The sequence below is a fragment of the Macrosteles quadrilineatus genome, unplaced genomic scaffold (genome assembly GCF_028750875.1).
Source record: "Macrosteles quadrilineatus isolate MER2022 unplaced genomic scaffold, UCM_ALF_1.0 Scaffold_1__1_contigs__length_201487025, whole genome shotgun sequence".
Classification (NCBI taxonomy): Eukaryota; Metazoa; Arthropoda; class Insecta; order Hemiptera; family Cicadellidae; genus Macrosteles; species Macrosteles quadrilineatus.
In genome coordinates this window covers 47,209,925-47,231,691 of record NW_026542594.1, presented here as the reverse complement: position 1 = coordinate 47,231,691, position 21,767 = coordinate 47,209,925, and the positions used below count along the sequence as shown (strand labels likewise).

The 21,767-nt window shown below is 36.2% G+C and overlaps 1 protein-coding gene across 1 annotated transcript in view; it reads right to left on the bottom strand.

The window, feature by feature from the left end:
• The window catches only part of LOC128982923 (40S ribosomal protein S15Aa), a 40,586-nt gene extending 20,634 nt beyond the window's left edge, over positions 1 to 19,952 (bottom strand). The window contains exon 1 of the mRNA XM_054401996.1: positions 19,843 to 19,952. The gene's annotated coding sequence lies outside the window, so the exon portion shown is untranslated. The remainder of the gene's footprint in view (positions 1 to 19,842) is intronic.
• Positions 19,953 to 21,767: the final 1,815 nt, after the last annotated feature.

Below are 21,767 nucleotides of genomic sequence, written 5' to 3'. Positions count from 1 at the left end.
GAAAAATGTTCCGAGTTTGACATTGACTTGCCCACTATATTTATCAATTATAGTCCAGCCTTTGATAGCATAAACAGAGAAAGACTCAAACTGATGCTCAAAGATGGGTGTTCCAAAGAAAATCGTAAGCCTTACTCAAATCAGTAGGGAAAACTCAAAAGGAAAGGTTGTTTGAAATAACAACAGGAGTTAGGCAAGGAGATGCCCTTTCCGCTGTTTTGTTTAATCTGGCTTTGCAATCGGCTATTTGTGAAGTAGGTATTGAAGGAAGTGTTATTTATTTATTCACCAAACTGTTATGACCAATACAGTGAAAGTACATTTTTGAGCATGCTTAACAGTAACAAAGCAACTACCGTATATATCAAGAGTAAATATATGTGGACGGCTGTTGAACAAGTTAATACTCTAAATAACAAGAAACAAAAATTGAGTGCAATAGAGTAACAATAAATAAATATTCTTAAAATAAATAACAAGTAGGTACCGGTAACAATAAATGAATAACAACAGTGAGTAACAATTAATAAAAAAAAAACCATACAATAAGTTATTCCCAAGATATAGTGTATTACAATATAGTGTAACAATATAGTTATGTATTACAATAAGTTGTAGGCCTAGTGAATAAGTTATTCATAGGATGAGACAATTGGAAGCATATGCGGATGACATTGTCATCTCAGCTAGAAATATAAAAGTGCTGAAGGAGACATTTGTGAAACTAAATGAAGAGACCTCAAAGATGGGACTGTGCCTAAACGAAGGTAAAACAAAATATTTAAAGATATCACAGTCAGAAGAGATGCGAAGAGCATGCCCATTGGAAATAGAAAATTTCAAAATGTAACAGAGTTTACATATCTTGGGTCATCCATAAACAATAAAAACAAAATAAGCAGTGAAATCCAAAACCGGATAATGAGTGGTAACAGAGTCTATTTTGCTCACTAGAAACTTCTAAAATCAAGGTTGTTAAGCAGACAAAATAAATTAAATTTGTATAAAACCTTAAAGAAGGGGAGAAATATAAAATAAGAAATAATAAGAAGCTGGATGATCTAATCCATGGAGAGAATGTAGTTAGGGTGATAAAATCAATGAGGCTAAGATGGTTAGTAGTGAGAATGGGTTGGGTAATGAAAGAATGCCTATAAAATTACTAGATGGTCAAATGTACGGAACAAGAAAGAGAGTCCAAGGAGAAGATGGCTGCAGGATGTTGAGCAGGATTTGAGAATTCTGAGAATTGGGAATTGGAGACAGAGAGCCAGAAATAGAGAATTTGGAGACAAATTGTGATGGAGGCCAAGGCTCATCGTGGGCTGTAGCGCCAGAGGGTAAGGTAAGGTATAAAAGTTATGGAAGTTTGAAATTCCTGTTTCACAATCTTGTATCACAAGGCAGTTTCAATTGGGCAACAATGAAAATAACAACTTGATGAAGATCGTGTCGAACATTCATATCATAACTTTTTTTATGTCATCCAATTTAATCTCAAACTATGGGAGTTCCATGTAAGATACAATTTTTTTTAGCGAACTTTCCACATAGGAAATAAATAAGCTATTGCGGTAGGTCTCAAGGTAAGACCTGGACCTGGGACCGATTTACTTTATAGTTTTGAGGTATCCAGATGGCCAAAAGCACCCCCTTGTAATATTTCATTTCTTTATTCATTATTTAGTATTAATTTTCTTAAAATATGTTAACTTTTGTTCATACGCCTTTGTTATTAATCACTCCTCAGAAAGGCTGACCTAGTATTCATTAAATTTATTTATACAATTTCATTAATCCATGTTCAATTAATCATCAATAATATTCATTCCATAGCTTATATATTTTTTTTACAAAGCCCACAACTTAGTTATTTATTAAATATGTAAGAGAATTGCAATACATGAACATTTCTTATAATATAATTTCAAAATTAGTCCTTAACGAATCAAAATTCATGTAAGCAGTGTTCTATGTGTTCAACAATAGACCCATGTGAACATTCAAATTGAAAAAGACTGAGAAGAGAGGGAAGCCATAGTTAAAAGTTGAAACTGTTAAAAGAAGGAGTCCAGATTTCATCTAAGTTAAATTAATTAATTTCATCAAGAGAAACCAGTTTATATTAAAATTATATTGCAGTCAACCTCAAGAAGACTCAACTCCAACATTATTTTTCAAATTTAAGTATAAACTTTTCTTTTAAATTCAGTGCACATTGGACTTAGGCACCTTTTGGACAACCTCAAAATTTAATTTTCATCGTTGGGATTTTGTAAGTTTAACACATTAATTATTTGGACATTATTTGATTTATTAATTCTTAGCATTCAAGCCAGCATGACACCCTACCCTGAGACATATAGCACATCTAAATTATACTATTGTAAATTTGAACCATTATTTAAAACTTATCTCCTATTTTATTTTAATTTCAGCCCACACTACATTGTCAGTCCTTTCATTAAACGTAACTTAGCCTTTTAAATTTTGTTGCATGTTTGTTCATTTGTTTCAATAAAATACCTTTTGTAATTTGTATATCTTTGTTATTAACTTAAAACATTTATAGAATAGGCCTAGCCTAAAATGAATGTTGTGACGCGAGTTTAACCCTTTTCAAATTAATATTGTACAAATTCCAAAAACTGTAAATGAAAAATTCTCAAGTTATCCTTGGAGAATGATAAACTGTTGTAGTTAGCATAGTTGGGAAAGTTAGTCAAACATTCTAACTAGTAAGAAGTTATAAGTTAGTCCCGTAAAAAGTAACTGATAGAAGTTATAAGTTAGTTAGTTTAAAAAGTAACTGATAGAAGTTATTAGTTAGTTGAAAAACTAACTGATAGAAAATAAAGTTAGTTTTAGTAGAAATTAGTTGTTTGTTGGGCAGTTGTTTTAAAGTATTTTTTAATGTCACATCTTGGTTACTAATATATACTATAATATGAGTAAAGATTGCGCACGATATGATTTTAAAAAATGGCTCCTACGATTTCCTCCGATTTCAATGCTATTGAAAATTGCTTGTATAATACATTTGCATTGTATGATGTCTTACTAACCAAAGGGATAATTACGACTGTTTAAAAACATTAAGTGTTTTACTACAAAACCGCGATGCTTTGATAATCATATTAGGTTTGCCTGCTGTCTTTAATGCTAAATTATTTGTTAAACATTTTTTATAGTACCTAGATATAGTTTCTTTAATATTTCAAAAGACTGTATTTATAAGGCACAGCAATATTTCTAAAGTTTAACAGCTGACTTAGTTTTGCTAATAATTTATTGTGAGTGGAGTAACTGAAGATGAAAGGATTCGTGATTCAATATAAAGAAGAGTGAAATAAATAAAAATTAATTTTAATTTAATAATTAGTATTTTTGCAACTTCAAAATTGAAATTTAAAATGACAATAATAAATTAAAATATATGTATTTAAGGGAGATGAAGGTAAATCATGAATGTCAAAGTTTTATCAGAAGATTTGGTCAGTTTTCTCATATTAGCCTACACAATATTTAAAATTAAATTAATAAAAACCAAAATGGTGGTATCCACTACTTACCAGATTTAAAAGTCATAACTTAAACGTTTCTATTAAGGCCATAAAAGTTGAATTTTGTTTCTAAAAGCGTTTGCGGATGTGTAACTATTATATGCAACAGATGTAAAGATTAAAAGGTTTCTGTTTTGTGTTCTCTTCCCGTTGCAAAGCACGGGTACAACAGCTAGTAAGAAAATATTTTTTTTATCAAAGACATTCATACTAATTTTAATAATTGTTGAAATAACTAAATTACAACAAATTTGAATGGAACTTAACATAAAAAGACCATAAACAAATCAATTAACATATCACAAGTTTAGGGCCTGTTTAGGGGGTTTTAAGTTTAGGGGCTTCAAGACTGCAAGCAAGAAGAAAATAAAATAATATGTTTCCACCATGCAATTTGTATAATTCATTCCCTGCCTCCTTAAAGTATAATAACCTCACACTTACATTATTTGTTACATCATCATAAATAAATAATTATCTATTATTGGTATCAGTAGGCCTACAGCTGTACGTGGGTATTATTTTTTATAGGGCCTTAAATCATGTCATACAGTAAGTCTTTCATATTGACCTACTGCAAGAGATTAAAATCCTAAAACGATTGATTTTGAAGGCTAATGAATGAAAAGAATTAAAAATCCTTAAAATCAAGTCAATCAATACCACAATTAATTAGGTACCCAAAAAGTAACTCTTAAATTATATATTGAATAAGATTATATTAAATCAAGAGAAAAGAAAGTTAAATGCTAACTTGGCAACATAAGTAGAGCTACTAGTGCCCTTAGGTCCTGTACACATGAGGGCGGCAGCCGCCGCGGTTGCCATTGCGCGGGAACCGCGGCGGTTGAAAGTACAAAGGAGCAAATGGGACCGTTCACATGCAACCGCCCACTTCCAATCAACCGCAACAAACCGCGGCGGTCGTAGATTTCCCTTCGACCGCCGCGGCTCCCGTGCGGTTGAAGTTACTAGAGTATGCATGAGAGCGTACACATGAGGGCGGTAGCCGCCGTGGTTGACTGCAGTTGCTACTATAGGATCACAGACATCTGCGCGCTTGCCCTGTGAACATCGCTCTCGCTCTCTCTCTCTCTCTCTGTGTTGGTGAAGTGTGTAGCTGTGGCTGGAGTTGATGTAATGCTCATAGTGTAAGTTTACAATGGCCATGCGTGCTGCTGTGGAACCAGAAAACTTTGACACTGAACAGTTCATTAAAGAAGTACAAAAAGAAGATACGTTAAGGACATAAACTAAAAAAGATTGCGTGGAAAGAGTTAGTTGAGTTTTTTGCTGAAAAGAATTGTCAAGCGTTACGCGTTTAAAAGAAAAATAATTGGGTAAATACAGTACTGGCTGTCGAGCGACGGTCAATTAACACCGCAACCGCGGCTCCAATCGCTGTCATGTGTACGGTCCTAGGCAACACAGGTCAATGTTTTTGAACTACCGTCAATGTTTTTGGAACAGCAGGGTCTTTTTTTCGGAAGGAAGGGTAGTAGTAGTATGTAAACAAAAAACAATGAATCACTTTCACCGGCCAGGCCCAGGCACTCAAGGTCATAGACCCTCCCCCACCCCTCTTACACCACCCGGTCGCTTTAAATCGGGGCTATAGAATACAGGGAATGGGCACACGGGAGGGACTAAGGCTAAAGGTGTAGTGACGTCATATATCTAGTGGCTGATGTCTTCTCTTGAGGCGACACGATTACCGTAACGAAACGATGTGATTTTAGCGGCGTTTGTGGCATAGTTGGCAGCGTTTCGGATTGGTGTTCAGGAGGTCCCGGGTTCGAATCCCGCTGGCAGCACTAACTTTTTGTCAACAATTTTTTCATATCAGCAAGTTTGGTTGGTTAGGTTAGGTTATGACAGTTTAATTTTATAATACTAAATTTTAAAATTAATTTTATAAAATTAAAAATTATAAGTAATCATTAATTAGATTTTTATCTTATACAGGGTGAGTTTTAATTGTCCCCCCCCCCAACTTTTTTCTACGTTTTTTCAAATATCAATCCCAGACCACGTCCAAACATTGTTGGGTAGTAAGTACTTCATTTTGACAAGGTGGTCATTTCCGGCCGCCATCTTGGATCCGCCATATTGGATGCAAAATATTTTTTCAAATGTAAAGGTGGGGTTGTGATCCATGATTTCCAACTAGATTTTTGCCCTGATTACAATGCCACAAACTGTTTTTAAAAATCTTGATTCATTCCAAAGTTATGAGGGATTTTTAAAACTTTATTTTTAGCCCAATTTAACATTGTGCATGTACAAACTAAGACCATAATCTCAAAATAGTGCTAGATAAAGATAAGTATACACTACCAGTTATTGTCGACCTATTTTCACTTGGTTATGACTGATGAATTTTTTTTTTGCCGCCATCTTGGATCCGCCATTTTGAAATGGGATAAATTATTTTCAATATTGAAGGGTGTGTTGTGACCCATCATTTCGAACTACTTTTTTAAGCTAAACTCAATGCCGCAATCCATTTTTTGTTATCAAGTTTTGTTTATGAAATATTGCAATTGTTTTGTTAAAAATGTTAATATTTCAAAATCAAAATATGAAAATGAAAAATGGATCATGGAATTGAGTTCAGCTTAAAAAAGTAATCCGAAATGATGGGTCACAACACACCCTTCATATTGAAAATAATTTATCACATTTCAAAATGGCGGATCCAAGATGGCGGCCGAAAAAAATACATCAGTCATAACCAAGTGAAAATATGTTGGCAAGGACTGGTAGTGTATACTTATCTTTATCTAGCACTATTTTGAGATTATGGTCTTAGTTTGTAAATGCACAATGTTAAAATGGGCTAAAAATAAAAATTTTAAAAGTCCTCATAACTTTGGAATGAATCAAGATTTTTTTTAACGGTTTGCGGCATTGTAATCAGGGTAAAAATCTAGTTTGGAATAATGGGTCACAACCCAACCTTTACATTTGAAAAAATTATTTTGCATCCAATATGGCGGATCCAAGATGGCGGCCGGAAATGACCACCTTGTCAAAATGAAGTACTTACTACCCAACAATGTTTGGAAGGGGTCTGGGATTGATATTTGAAAAAATGTAGAAAAAAGTTGGGGGGGGGGGACAATTAAAACTCACCCTGTATAGTTTTTATATTATCAGCAAGTCTGGTTGGTTATGTTAAGTTATGACAGTTTAATTTTAAAAATAAAAATTTATTTTATAATTTTAAAACAATATTTTACAATTAAAAAGTTAATTTTATAACTAAAAATAAAATAAAAAATAATTTAAATTTTTTTCAACTTAGCAGTTCTAGCGGCGAACGCTGACACTACAAGATATGTTAGCCTTAGTCCCTCCCGTGTGCCCCACCGTAGAATACAGGGGCTGGCTCACGTCTTTGATGTAGCACTTGCCGACACGGCCCCGCTCCCCCACCTCCTGTGACGTCACCAGGCTGACAGTCAGGCCTGTTTCCATTACGCGGCCAGCGAAATTCTCACTCTTTTACACGCTCCCCTACCGTTGTACGAACATATTTCTCACATGAAACTTATATTGTTTTATTCTGCATTAACTGTAGAATCCAAATATCCAAACAGTTTTTAGTTTACTGCGAGTAAATTGGTTTTATAACAACAAACGTAGAGGAACTACAATAATGAAACTTGAAAAAGTCACTGATTGAGGAATATTTTTATTTTCGAGTTAGGCACACACTTTCAGCGAGAAAACTATAGTCAATCAGTTCTTCCACAGTAATTACTTAACAATTCTTAAATACCCCTACAGTAATTACTTAACAATTCTTAACACGTTCGCTACTGCAATAGTACGAAATTTTCCATTCACATGGACCAGCGACGCATATATGCGACGGCTAGTCACATTAAAATAGACTGCCGACGCATATTTGTGTCGGGGTTCTAATGTTATTAAAATGCTTATATCTTTGTAACGGTCTATTTGAAGGCACTGAATTCCCTGCAGTGGTCTACAGAGATGTCTGACGCACAACTGCGTCGCTTGGTCTGTGGATATGATGATTGGTGACGTCATATAATAGTTGGAAAAACTGGTCTTTACTTTTCTGCATCACTGTATGTATGTATGCTGCATTATCCTATGCAGCTTTTATATTTGTTCAGTTATAAACTGTTCTAGAATAATCTGTTATTTTTTACTTACTTTTACCTTAAAACACAAAAAAATGAACTGTCGCATATATGCGACGTTTAGTCTATTTTAAGAAAACTGTGATAATTTTCACTATTGTCTTCGCTGTAGACCGGGTGTCGCAAATATGCGACATTACAAAATGTTATGAAAAATACAAAGAAACAAGAATAATTTATTTACTAACACGATTGTAGCGTATTACAATGTAAATGATCACTGTTTTACAGGTTTTCGCCCGTGGTCTGTGTGTACTGTTATCCAAGTGACAGCCGGTCTATGTGTAAGATTCAAATGTATTACCTCGGTCAGTGGCAATGACCGCGGCGTCGCATATATGCGACGCTCAGTAGGGAACGTGTTAAATACCCCTAACAGTTCATTAATAAATCGTCTCAAAAGACGATCGTCACAACTGAGCGCTGGCGGGCAATTTTCCCGCTTGCCTCGCAATTTTTAGGTTGTTGTTATGGCAACACTGCATCAAATACGCGGGAAACCAACTTCGCTCTTTCATTGTTATTCGCGTCTTCTGTTTGGCTCTGTCTATGTGTGCAGTATTACATTCTGAAGTTAGTTTTTAGTAATATAAGTTATGAGTGTTTGCTCTGTTGCCGTGTGTAAGAATCATTCCAAAAAAACTACAGGTGTTGTTTATCATAAATTTCTGAGGGATAAATCTGTTTGTGCAATATGGGTAGCCAAGTGTAAGCGAGCTGACGCATTTAATTCGGACTACACCAGAATTTGTAGTGACCATTTTACCGAGTGTGACTATGTAGATGACATGAAAAATAGACTTCTTGGTTTGCCGTTTGTTTCTTGGTTTAAGAAGATTTTAAAGGAAGATGCAGTGCCATCACTTAAACTATTACCTGCCGAGGTTAGTAATAAAGAACCTTAAGTAGACGTAGAAATGAGAGACATGTTAAAAGAGAAATTAGGAATCAGGCTGTTAAACATTTAAAAGCACTAAGCCCTAAAAAACGTAGAATAGAACTGAACTTAGAAGCAACAGTAAACAATGTTAATGTAGATAACGTGCCCCAAAACTGCCCTCAAAACGAGATTGTGTGTCAAAATTGCATTGATAAAGAACAAAAAATATCATGTCTTAAAACTGAGTTACTCTCTTTAAAAAAGAAACTTCAATTGGCTAAAGCGAAAGTTAAATCAAACTTTACTATGCATTTGATACAACTATGACAAAAGATATTTTGTTTGATATAATCAACCATCTTGAGCGTTGTCAAATAAGAGTAGTAGCAATTGTGTCTGATTTAGGAGGTTGCAATACATTGTACAAGGGACTGGGTATTAAAGGTGAAAAACACTTTTTTACCAACCCCTATTATGATGAAAGAAATATTTATGTATTTGCAGATTTACCACACTATTTGAAACTTTTGAGAAATCACTTTTTAGATAGTGGTTTATTGCTCAAAGACGGCACGAAATTGACCGGTGACATATTGGTAGACTTTATACAAAAAGACAAAAGTGAAGTAAGACTATGCCATAAACTGAAACCAGAGTTTCTAACGTTAACTGGAAATGCGAGACAGAAGGTCGGACCTGCAAAAGCCATATTTTCTAATACTGTTGCCAAAGCCATACTGGTGTTATTAGACAATAAGAAAGCTGCTGACTTTTTTGAACTGATAGACAATTTTTTTGACATCATGAATAGCAAGTGCCCCTATGTTAGCAAACGTTATAATTGCGCTTTTGGAATAGATGACCAAATACTAAAAGAACAACAAAATATTTTGGAAGAAGTACAAAACGTTGTTTCTTCAATGAGAGTTGTGGGAAAAAATACATTGTTGCCTTTTCAAAAAGGTATTTCAATGTCGCATTAGCATCGCTAAACATGATGTTTGAAGACCTTAAAACAATTGGGCTAAAATACATAATGTGTTGAAATTCGTTGTATATTTAACCATGTCTGCCCATTATTAATATTAGGTAGGCTCCCACATTATTGCTTTTGGAAAATCACAGTTCTTTTTAAAAAATTAAAATGGAAGCAAAACAAAGGAATGCCGATCAATGCTTCAAGGTCAAGCTATCCGTTTGCACTGACAATCGTCTGCTCCTTAGGCCTACACGACACATCTATCTGCTTTGCGCTTGCTATGTCACAACATTTTGTGATTGGGTATTTGGTAATCATGACAACTTTAGTAGCCTGTGATTGGTTGTTTAGTAACTATGGCAACTTGTCAATTGGGTGGATAAGAGAAACTTAAGAAAGAACAGAAGAACAAAGGGAAAGAATAAGCGATGTTTCTATGTCATTGTTATCTTTATCTGTGTATTATAAGATTGTTGCTATGCTATAAGTAGGCTACTATTATTTTATACTTTTTTATGCTTTATCTAATGTTTTTATCGACATTCTTCTGTCCTGAAACAGCGTAGCAGTAGCCTATGACTAGCAGTAGCTTACTAGACTTTCTAATGTTTTGTTCTTTATTTTGCTGTACAATGTTTGGCAATTTGTTTGTTTGACTAAAAGTTTGGAAAAGCTGTGATTTTAAACGTTACAGTTTTTATTACTGAACCAAGGGTAATTACATAACATAATTATCATGATTGTGCATTAGCCTAATAATTGTAATTCTACGATGTAATATGCAAATTATTAGGCCTACATTAACGTCCATTTAGTTTATGAGTTGGAAATAGGCTAACTGTTTTATGTCATGTTGGATTAACCGTGGTTATCAGTTATCCGTGGTCTGTTTAAAATACAGTTTTACTACGTTTTTATTTCAATAAACGGGTTCCTCTGATAATCTGACCTTTTTGCTGTTCCGACCATGCTCCTGGTCCCGTAGGTGACGGATTAGCGAGGTTCTACTGTATTATCTTATTTTGGATCACACATGTAGGCCTAGCCTAAATATTTATGCAAAATAATTTAGCTTAAATATTATAAGTTACCAAGGCCTAATACAAAATACTAAACTTAAACGAACATTAAGTTGTCTATAAGTATAAAAGAGGATGTTTGTATATATATATATGTGATTGGCAGTGATAAACTCAGACACCGCTGAACCAATTACCACGAAACTTGGTACATACGTGTAGAATTTCATGGAATAGGTTTATACACCATCAATTTCGTGATCCGTCCAATCGGCTCCGCCCCAGTGGCTCTGGAGTTTCCCATGTTAACCTTATGAGAAATGGAATTAATGAATCTTAACAGCTGTTTCAATTAAACAAGTTGGTTCTGTTCTATGATGTTCAATAGCATTAAAGTTACAAGGATTACCAACAGGGTGCAACACTATTATTTCTTTTACATTTATGACAACAGCTAATTTGCAACCAAAAGGTGAGTGAGCATAGCGAACGAACTTCAACCTGGAGGCGAGTTAGCGTAGTGAACGAGCTAACCTGAAGGCAAGTGAGCGCAGCGAACGAGCTCCAACCTAAAGGTGAGTGAGCATAGCGAACGAGCTCCAACCTAAAGGTGAGTGAGCGTAGCGAATGAACTTCAACCAGGACGTGATTGAGCCATGCGAACGAGATCGTCTTGAAAATTAAGAAGTTAAACGGGGAAAAGCCCGCGGGTTACAGCTAGTACACTGTAAAATTTGGGTTAAAACCCACACTTCATCTTGTATTGGACAAAAACTCACAACGACGCTGCCATTTTAGGTTAGACGATGACAAGGGCTCTGGTCCTTGAGCTTTGAAAAAATCCAAAGCTTCTTTTTGTGTTAACTTTGACAACATTGAATTCTACTGTCCTTCGTTTATAAGAGCATATAAAACAATTGTACGTACTTTTCACATAAGTTAACTTATAGGCGATTTAGAAATCGCCACATGAGCACTAGGCACTTCTGTGAAGCTACCAATAACTTCGCCAATAACTAGTGCATGTGTGTGTGTACTGTGGAGCGCGGGCAGCGCGCGCCTGTGTTTGGGGGGGGAGAGGAGAGGTTGTGGGCATTGAACTGTAACTGTTGAGCTCGCGGTTGGGGGGAGGGGAGGAAGAGAGTGAGAGATGCAATTCGTTTTAATAATGTCATCCGGTCGGTAGTGATGATTATTGGAATTATTGATATGTTTCATTAGTTAGTTTTAGTTGTTGTTTTTTTAGTATTTATGTATTGTAATGACCATTTCCTTTAATAATAGTTTATTTAATTTTATACACGCATTAAATAATTATTACGAAGCCAATTGTTTTTTGGTCAGGTTTACTGTGTAGGTTGTGTTTTGTTTACAATTCGTTTCTTGTTATTTGAGTATACTGTCATTTAATAGTACGTAAAACCAAATAATACTATATAATTATACACAATAACTCGTCCACTAGATTTGTAACCGAACAGTGAGACAACAATAAGGTCAAACAAATACTAAAATAATAGAAGACAATATGTTCATACGGATACCATTGTATCAAAGTATTATTTCAGGAACACAGGAGCGTGTATTAAGGGCCATAGTCGTGACGACACACTCGCCTGACTATCTTTTGGTGGGTATAAGTCGGGTCAATAGAAACGCGGGCCGCGATTCCTCTACAAAAGACTTGATAGAGGACATGTTCACAGATACAACGGTATCAATGTAGTATCTCAGGAACAAATAGGCGTCTTCCAGGGGGCAGAAAAGTGACGAAGCGCTCACGCGAAATCTATTGACGGTGATATTACGGGTCAATAAAAACTCGAGCAGCGATTCCACTATAAAAACTCGATAGAGGACATGTTCACGCATACCACAGTATCAATGTAGCATCTCAGGAACGCATGAGCGTCTATTAAGGCCCATTTTCGTGACGACGCGCTCGCCTACTATCTATTGGTGGGTGTAAGATGGGTCAATAGTAATGCGACACCAGATACCACTATAGGCTGTATACTTGAGAGAGGACATGTTCACGCATACCTCGGTATCCATTGATACCCAATGTAGTATCTGAGGAACGAATAGGCGTCTTCCAGGGGGCAGAGAAGTGACAAAGCGCTCACGCGAAATCTATTGACGGCGATATTACGGGTCAATAGAAACGCGAGCAGCGATTCCACTATAAAAACTCGATAGAGGACATGTTCACGCATACCACAGTATTAATGTAGTATCTCAGGAACGCATGAGTGTCTATTAAGGCCCATTTTCGTGACGACGCGCTCGCCTACTATCTATTGGTGGGTGTAAGATGGGTCAATAGTAATGCGACACCAGATACCACTATAGGCTATATACTTGATAGAAGACATGTTCACGCATACCTCGGTATCCATTGATACCCAATGTTGTATCTCAGGAACGATTCAGCGTCTTCCAGGGGGCAGAATAGTAACGAAGCGCTCACGCGAAATCTATTGACGGTGATATTACGGGTTAATAAAAACGCAAGCAGCGATTCCACTATAAAAACTCGATAGAGGACATGTTCACGCATACCACAGTATCAATGTAGTATCTCAGGAACGCAGGAGCGTCTATTAAGTCCCATTTATGAATAACAATCATTAAAAATTACAATGAATACTTGTGGCAGCTGCAACATTATATTTTTTCTTGGAACAATGTACTTCCCACAAATGTCCATCTACGAATGTCTGCCATGCACTTCCGGTATCCGTTCTCACAAAATTGGTGATACTGAAAATGAAACCATAATGCTAATACGTTTTTAAGCCGGTATACAGCAAATCAAATTGCAGTTCTGTAAAGAAAATCATGTCTATACTGTATCAGCAATACTTCCTTTTGTCATTTATTCGTAGTTCGTAGTTATTCGTCCAGTGGTCTAAAAGTCGACCTAAAATATGTACTGATTGACTAATGGATATGGAAAAAGACATTTAATATACCTTTTTTTTAGAAAACAAGTTGCTGCGTGAGCCAATCACAGTACGCGTGTCTATTTCAAATGTACATTTTATACCTTCAATGAAAAAAAATATTGCCATTAGTTACAATTTATATTCCTTATTCCCAATTATGTTGATACAGTAAGTGACTCGATAAGTTTGATTTGGTAAAAGTCATTGTGTTATTAATTTATATCATTCATTTAGATTTTCCCTGCAATGCACTAATGAACACGATCAAAATGAAAAGGGTTTAACGAATCATGCCAGCATGGTGTTTATACATTGTAAATTCCTTCAACATGTGACCGGTTTTTTATCCTATCCTATATCCTATACTCTAATACAAACAATGTTTGTATGTATGTATGCTTGCTTGCTTGTACCAAGATCTCGAAAACGGCTCCGACGATTTTCTTCAAATGTTGTAAATAGATTATTTTTGGCCTAAAAACGAGTTTACTACAGTTACAGTTGCCAACAAAATCTAATTACGTAGAAAAATGAAACTGAAAATCACATTTTTTTAAACATTAGTCTTATGGGTTGCTAGGTAACCATGTTGGCTGAATTAAAAAACAAGGAAAATGTAAACCAAAGACTTGTAAGCTATCTATCCACAGTATACAAGCAAATCAAAATACAGTACAAAAGGAAAAACATCAGTTGTTACTATTGAGCAAAGATTATACTGAAGATTACTCGATTCTATAGTCAAGGGTAGCAGTGTGGAGTGTGGAATCTGTTTATGACGATTAGATTACGGTATATGCAATCCTTAAATGCTATGGGAAGGGAAGGAAACAGGTTCGCGACATAGGAAGTAGTAAAGGCGATCAGTCTGGAGTGTGGGAACTGTTAACGACGATTAAATTAAGGTATCTGCAATCCTAAAATGTAATGGGAAGGAAGGGAAACAGGTCCACGACATAGGAAGTGGTGAAGACCCCTGCCCCCTGGAAGACGCTGAATCGTTCCTGAGATACAACATTGGGTATCAATGGATACCGAGGTATGCGTGAACATGTCTTCTATCAAGTATATAGCCTATAGTGGTATCTGGTGTCGCATTACTATTGACCCATCTTACACCCACCAATAGATAGTAGGCGAGCGCGTCGTCACGAAAATGGGCCTTAATAGACGCTCATGCGTTCCTGAGATACTACATTGATACTGTGGTATGCGTGAACATGTCCTCTATCGAGTTTTTATAGTGTAATCGCTGCTTGCGTTTTTATTGACCCGTAATATCACCGTCAATAGATTTCGCGTGAGCGCGTCGTCACGAAAATGGGACTTAATAGACGCTCATGCGTTCCTGAGATACTACATTGATACTGTGGTATGCGTGAACATGTCCTCTATCGAGTTTTTATAGTGGAATCGCTGCTTGCGTTTTTATTAACCCGTAATATCACCGTCAATAGATTTCGCGTGAGCGCTTCGTTACTATTCTGCCCCCTGGAAGACGCTGAATCGTTCCTGAGATACAACATTGGGTATCAATGGATACCGAGGTATGCGTGAACATGTCTTCTATCAAGTATATAGCCTATAGTGGTATCTGGTGTCGCATTACTATTGACCCATATTACACCCACCAATAGATAGTAGGCGAGCGCGTCGTCACGAAAATGGGCCTTAATAGACGCTCATGCGTTCCTGAGATACTAGGCTACATTGATACTGTGGTATGCGTGAACATGTCCTCTATCGAGTTTTTATAGTGTAATCGCTGCTTGCGTTTTTATTGACCTGTAATATCACCGTCAATAGATTTCGTGTGAGCGCGTCGTCACGAAAATGGGACTTAATAGACGCTCATGCGTTCCTGAGATACCACATTGATACTGTGGTATGCGTGAACATGTCCTCTATCGAGTTTTTATAGTGGAATCGCTGCTTGCGTTTTTATTAACCCGTAATATCACCGTCAATAGATTTTGCGTGAGCGCTTCGTTACTATTCTGCCCCCTGGAAGACGCTGAATCGTTCCTGAGATACAGCATTGGGTATCAATGGATACCGAGGTATGCGTGAACATATCTTCTATCAAGTATATAGCCTATAGTGGTATCTGGTGTCGCATTACTATTGACCCATCTTACACCCACCAATAGATAGTAGGCGAGCGCGTCGTCACGAAAATGGGCCTTAATAGACACTCATGCGTTCCTGAGATACTACATTAATACTGTGGTATGCGTGAACATGTCCTCTATCGAGTTTTTATAGTGGAATCGCTGCTCGCGTTTCTATTGACCCGTAATATCGCCGTCAATAGATTTCGCGTGAGCGCTTCGTCACTTTTCTGCCCCCTGGAAGACACGTATTCGTTCCTGAGATACTACATTGATACCGTAGTATCCGTGAACATGTCCTCTATCGAGTTTTTATAGTGGAATCGCTGCTTGCGTTTTTATTGACCCGTAATATCACCGTCAATAGATTTCGCGTGAGCGCTTCGTTACTATTCTGCCCCCTGGAAGATGCTGAATCGTTCCTGAGATACAACATTGGGTATCAATGGATACCGAGGTATGCGTGAACATGTCCTCTATCAAGAATATAGCCTATAGTGGTATCTGGTGTCGCATTACTATTGACCCATCTTACACCCACCAATAGATAGTAGGCGAGCGCGTCGTCATGAAATGGGCCTTAATAGACGCTCATGCGTTCCTGAGATACTACATTGATACTGTGGTATGCGTGAACATGTCCTCTATCGAGTTTTTATAGTGGAATCGCTGCTCGCGTTTCTATTGGCCCGTTATATCGCCGTCAATAGATTTCGCGTGAGCGCATCGTCACTTTTCTGCCCCCTGGAAGACGCGTATTCGTTCCCGAGATACTACATTGATACTGTGGTATGCGTGAACATGTCCTCAATCAAGGTTTTTATAGTGGAATCGCTGCCCGCGTTTCTATTGACCCGTAATATCGCCGTCAATAGATTTCGCGTGAGAGCTTCGTTACTATTCTACCCTCTGGGAGACGCTGAATGGTTCCTGAGATGCTATATTGATACCGAAGTATCAATAAACATGACCTGGTCAATGTTCTACCCACTGAAAGACGCTTCTGTATCTTATGGAAATTGGTGTTAAATGCAATGATATATAAAATATATCATCCCATTGCTTATTTCCCATTCTCGTGCTACAGCTGAAGCCAATTACAGCTGTACCTATTTATTGTTATAGTTATTAACTAACACACTATTAAAATATCACATAAATATTCAATATTCATCGCAATAGACTTTTACAACATAAGGTTTTACAATTGTATTGAAACCACACATAAAATAGATAGGTAAACAATTCATTCTTGTACTAATTAATAGGTTGAACTGATGATAAAATATATATTTTTTTCATTTGAGACTGAAATTTATATTATTATGTTGTGAAACTCATATTTACACCACTATTTACACAAGCTTATTTTTCAGGCAATACTGGTTATTTTACATAAATACAATATACACGGGCTAATGCAAATATTTTATATTCCATAGCTATAAACAATAACATTGAACGCTTATGACAGTGACTTAAATCCTCTCCAAATAGCTAACTCAGTCAAACGTTGAAATAACCTATAACAAAACGTAGACCGGAGAAGCGGGAGAAGAGTACAATAAGGAGAGAGAGAGAGAGAGAGAGAGAGAGAGAGAGAGAGAGGGAGAGAGAGAGAGAGTGAGAGAGAGAGCGCGCGCGCACTACTAGTGGCCTTGAATGGCGAGACCGCACGCACGCACAGGCGCGCGCACTATTTATTGGTGAGTTATTGGCAGATTCACATCAATCACTAGGCCTATGTAAAAATTGGCTATTCACAAGAATTGTTCATCAGCTGTTGGAATGTAGTACGACATCATACTTTTTAGAGAATGGAAGTTTACTTTACGCTTGATGCAGTGGTAGATATGCCTAACACTTGTTTTTGTAAGAAATGAAAATTACCTATGCTATGATTTTTTGAAATGACTCTTGTTTTACGATTGCACAACGAAACATGGCATTTGCGAGTAAGCGCGTTTTTTTCATTGAAATGTAACTCATTATAAGATCGATATAATATGAAAATGGTTCATTAATTATTTTATCTAGGCTTGGTTGTCACTGTATTTTACAGAAGGACAAGGTAAGTTACATACTTATGTTAACTTATAGGTTAAGGTTTATTCTTATAATAAAATGAAACTTCTCATCTTTCCATTGGTAAGTATAAGAGTTACCTATGTCATTTTCAACGGCTATTGCTGTGCGTAACATGCAACGGAAAAACGTTACACTAATCAACAAATTTTGTTGCCCGCCACTCCAGCAACACATTTTAAAAATCAACATTTTTGGTCGATCCGCCACTTCTAGGGTTAACATGGGTTGAAAACAGTCCAAGTGTAGGGGTACTAGTGATGGGCGATACGGGTCAATGTATACGTATCGGAACGTGGTGTATCGATACGTGTATCGTATCGTATCCTCATGTATCGATTTTTACCCGTATCGGATAAAATATCGTATCGTATTGTTTATTTATAATTTTTTTTAAATTTAAATATCTCAAATACTGTATTCAAGTTGCATAGACAAATACTATGTTACTTACAAGCTTGAAAAGAGGGTTAGTGCTTGTAATCTTACTTCAGAAAACCCGTTTCCTTCCTGTGTCTTTTTATTTGTATCAAACATACATATTACTAACCTCCAAATTCCGGTAAACCCTCAAAATTGGAAAACATTTTGTTATTGTTTTCCTAGTTTTTACACAGGGATAATTAATTGAACCAAAAAGTACTAATAATGATGGCTGGTATGCCACTTAAACACATTAAATAGTATAATATGGATAATGAGGGTCCCCACTTCCATTAATGGTGGCCCTAGTCACAGCCGCCTTTAACTACAGGCCGCGGCCTGGTAGAATTGGCAACATCGCAAGTGGTATGTTGTTCAGTGACAGACGTCCCATAAGATAACATGGCAGACAGGTGACATCAGCTCATTAATTCACACTTTAATGATTTAAATTTAAATTTATGAACATAAATTTATTAAAATATTGAAAATAAAACATACAGAATTGAAACCCGAAACAGTATGAATTAAAATCTATATCGGTACATTTTTAAGCGGACTCAATATTGTCATAGTCCAGTAACCAATCTTTCGTAAATACACAAATACCATTAGCTACTTCCAAACAAAAACAGCTGTTACAACACCGCTTGCGACGTTGCCAGTTCGAAGGCCGCGGGCGGCCGTGCCCTAGTTTTGAGGTTTTTTGCAAAACATACGTGAAAATACATGTTTTATCAGTGTTTTTGAAGATGCTAGGGTAAAATATCAAATTTCCACTAAGCCTACTACTTTTGAGGGGAGGAAGATGGGAAGACAAATGTCTTACCATAAAAATAAGATTTATATTAATAAATAAACAACACGATATTCGATATACGATATTGGCTATAGGTGTATCGATACGGGCATATCGATACACTCCCACGTATCGATACAAAATATCGATATTTTGAGGTCCTTGTATCGATATCTGTATCGAAACGCACATCACTAAGGGGTACAGTTTCTTAACTAGGCTATGCTAATATCGATTGAAACTATCGAAATGAAAATATTGATTAATAATCGATATTTTTAAATATATCTAGGCCTATTATAAAATTTAACTATCATAACCTAACCTAAGTTAACCAACCAAACTAGCTGATTGTGAAAAAATCGCATGAAAGTTCACTAATCGAATCGATAGTTTCAATCGATATTAGCATAGGCCTAGCCCAGTTAAGAAACTGTACCCAAGTGTAGACCTAGGTATGAATGGAACTGCAACCTAGGGATTAGGCATATAAAATTCAGGAAATGGAACTAGCCTAATTTGGTTATCAACAATGACCCTATCCAGACCTAACATTATTTAAACTTGGTCATCTGGTCTGATTTTTGCAAAAAGCCATGACTAAGTGGTTATTCCGTAGAAATTATACCTAATTTAGGAATTTATTTATAACCCCTTGAGGATTGAAACCTTATAAAACAATAACATATCTTTAATAGCTAATAAACATGTATCCCTAACCTACAAAATTATAATTTAGGTAAACTAAGATTCGTACAAGATCAGTCAACTTGCTTAATGTATTTTTAGTGTAGTGCTATTAAAATACTCATACTTTAATTGTTAATATAGTAGACTTAATACCAATTAACTAGGATTACCTGAGATAACGATTTACCGACTCAGAAATACATACACCGAGCAGGGGTCCAAACTTTAAAGGAAGTAGGAAAAAAAGACAAAGACGGTCTCTGTCGGCGGCGAGGTAAACGGAAACACTCATAGCCTAGACGCTAGACAATCATACATAATATAGCATATATCCATAGATGCTCAACATTTTATGCAGTATTATTTTTTTTATTATTGGATTATTGGTATATAAAATCAAAATAATAAAACATACAATACTAGGCTAAGAAATAACAAAGATAAAAAAATAATAGATCAGATTATACTACCTTACAGTATCCAAAATCAATGTTTGTAGCCAGTTTGAATTTATGATTCATGAAAGGTTGCATCATTCATAGACTAAATGGGTTATGTTTCATTTATGGTCGCAAAGGTTACGGTTCACTTACACTACAAATCATAGACACTATGAGCCTCCAAATATGTAATTCTTAAAACACATGGCTCACTTACTCTACAGATCATAGTCTATACGAGCCTCGTAAATAATATTGAAGGTTCACTTACTCTACAGATCATAGTGCATATGAGCCTCGGGTCTTATATTTAAAAATAAAGTAGGAAGGTTCACTTACTCTACAGATCATAGTGCCTATGAGCCAAGCGTATGAATTATTAATTAATTCAGGAATAAAGAGGTTCACTTACACTACAGTTCATTTAGCTACACGTCACGTGGTTTGCTGCGCATCGTTGCAGGCGTTTGGTAAACCAATACCGCCGTTCTGCTTTACTCCTGCCGTTTACTAGTCGCAAACGTTGTACTAGTCGTGAAGCCACGTAAGGCGGTTTGCAGCGCATCGTTGCAGGCGTTCATGGTAAACCAATACCGCCGTTCTGCCGTTCTGCTTCTGCCGTATACTAGTCGTGCAGCGTGAAAGAGAGCTTATTATGTTAATGTATTGTTGAATTTTGATCAAGTGTACTCGGTGCTCGAGCGCAAGCAATTGTCAAGTACCGGTATTACAGAAGCTATTTTAAGACTTATAACAGTCATAATTTTCAATTAAATACTCACCTAAAAGTTGATGTAACTAATGGAATTACTTACTGTGTTAGGAACACTTCGGTATAATGAAATTTTCTTGTAAATATTTTTAGAAGATTCAATAGAAGATGCAATGTTTTAGAAGATTGCACACACAAAATACTGTTAAAGTGAGTACTCCATAACTATGTAAGGACTTTTATGTATCATGTGGGTTTTTCTCGTTTGAGTTAAACAGTTGAGCATCGTGTAGTTATGTATGTGTAGTAAGGATTATGACATTGTATCTATTCTTTGCATTCTAAAATATAAAGACAGGTTAAAAAATACATAATTACAAGAGGTTCTACCCGCGAATTCACGGGTGCACATAAGCCACCGTTAAATTAATTTAATCAACTTTGACTTTATATTTCATTTAAAGTGCCCAAGTTCGAGACATTGTCATCTGAAAGGATGTTAAAAGCAGTGGAACCTTCATACCTTACGTCCTAAGGTGGCTGAGGTGGGTACAGTTGTACCTGAACACGCCGCTCTCTTTCACGTCGTTTTTAATACTTTAATACGGATTTTAATACCTATCAATGAAATTGCGACCTGTTAAAGATTGGTGACGACCTCTTGGACCGAACAACATACATGGTTTGTTAATCTCATATTCATCGTGTTTCGAACACCTTTAATCACTCACTTGTATCAAACAGCTAGAAATAGCCCAGTCAATAAAGGGACAAAATAGTGCTTTGTCGGAAGTAATTAGTGAAAGGCTGATTTTTCATGGATGTTAGTAGATCATATAAGAAACATTTTCTAAAAAGTCCCCGCCCCTCCCCCTCTTGCTTCCCCCCCTACACCCTTTTTAAGTGTATTTGTGTAAGCTTTTATCATTTTATCAATATCTCA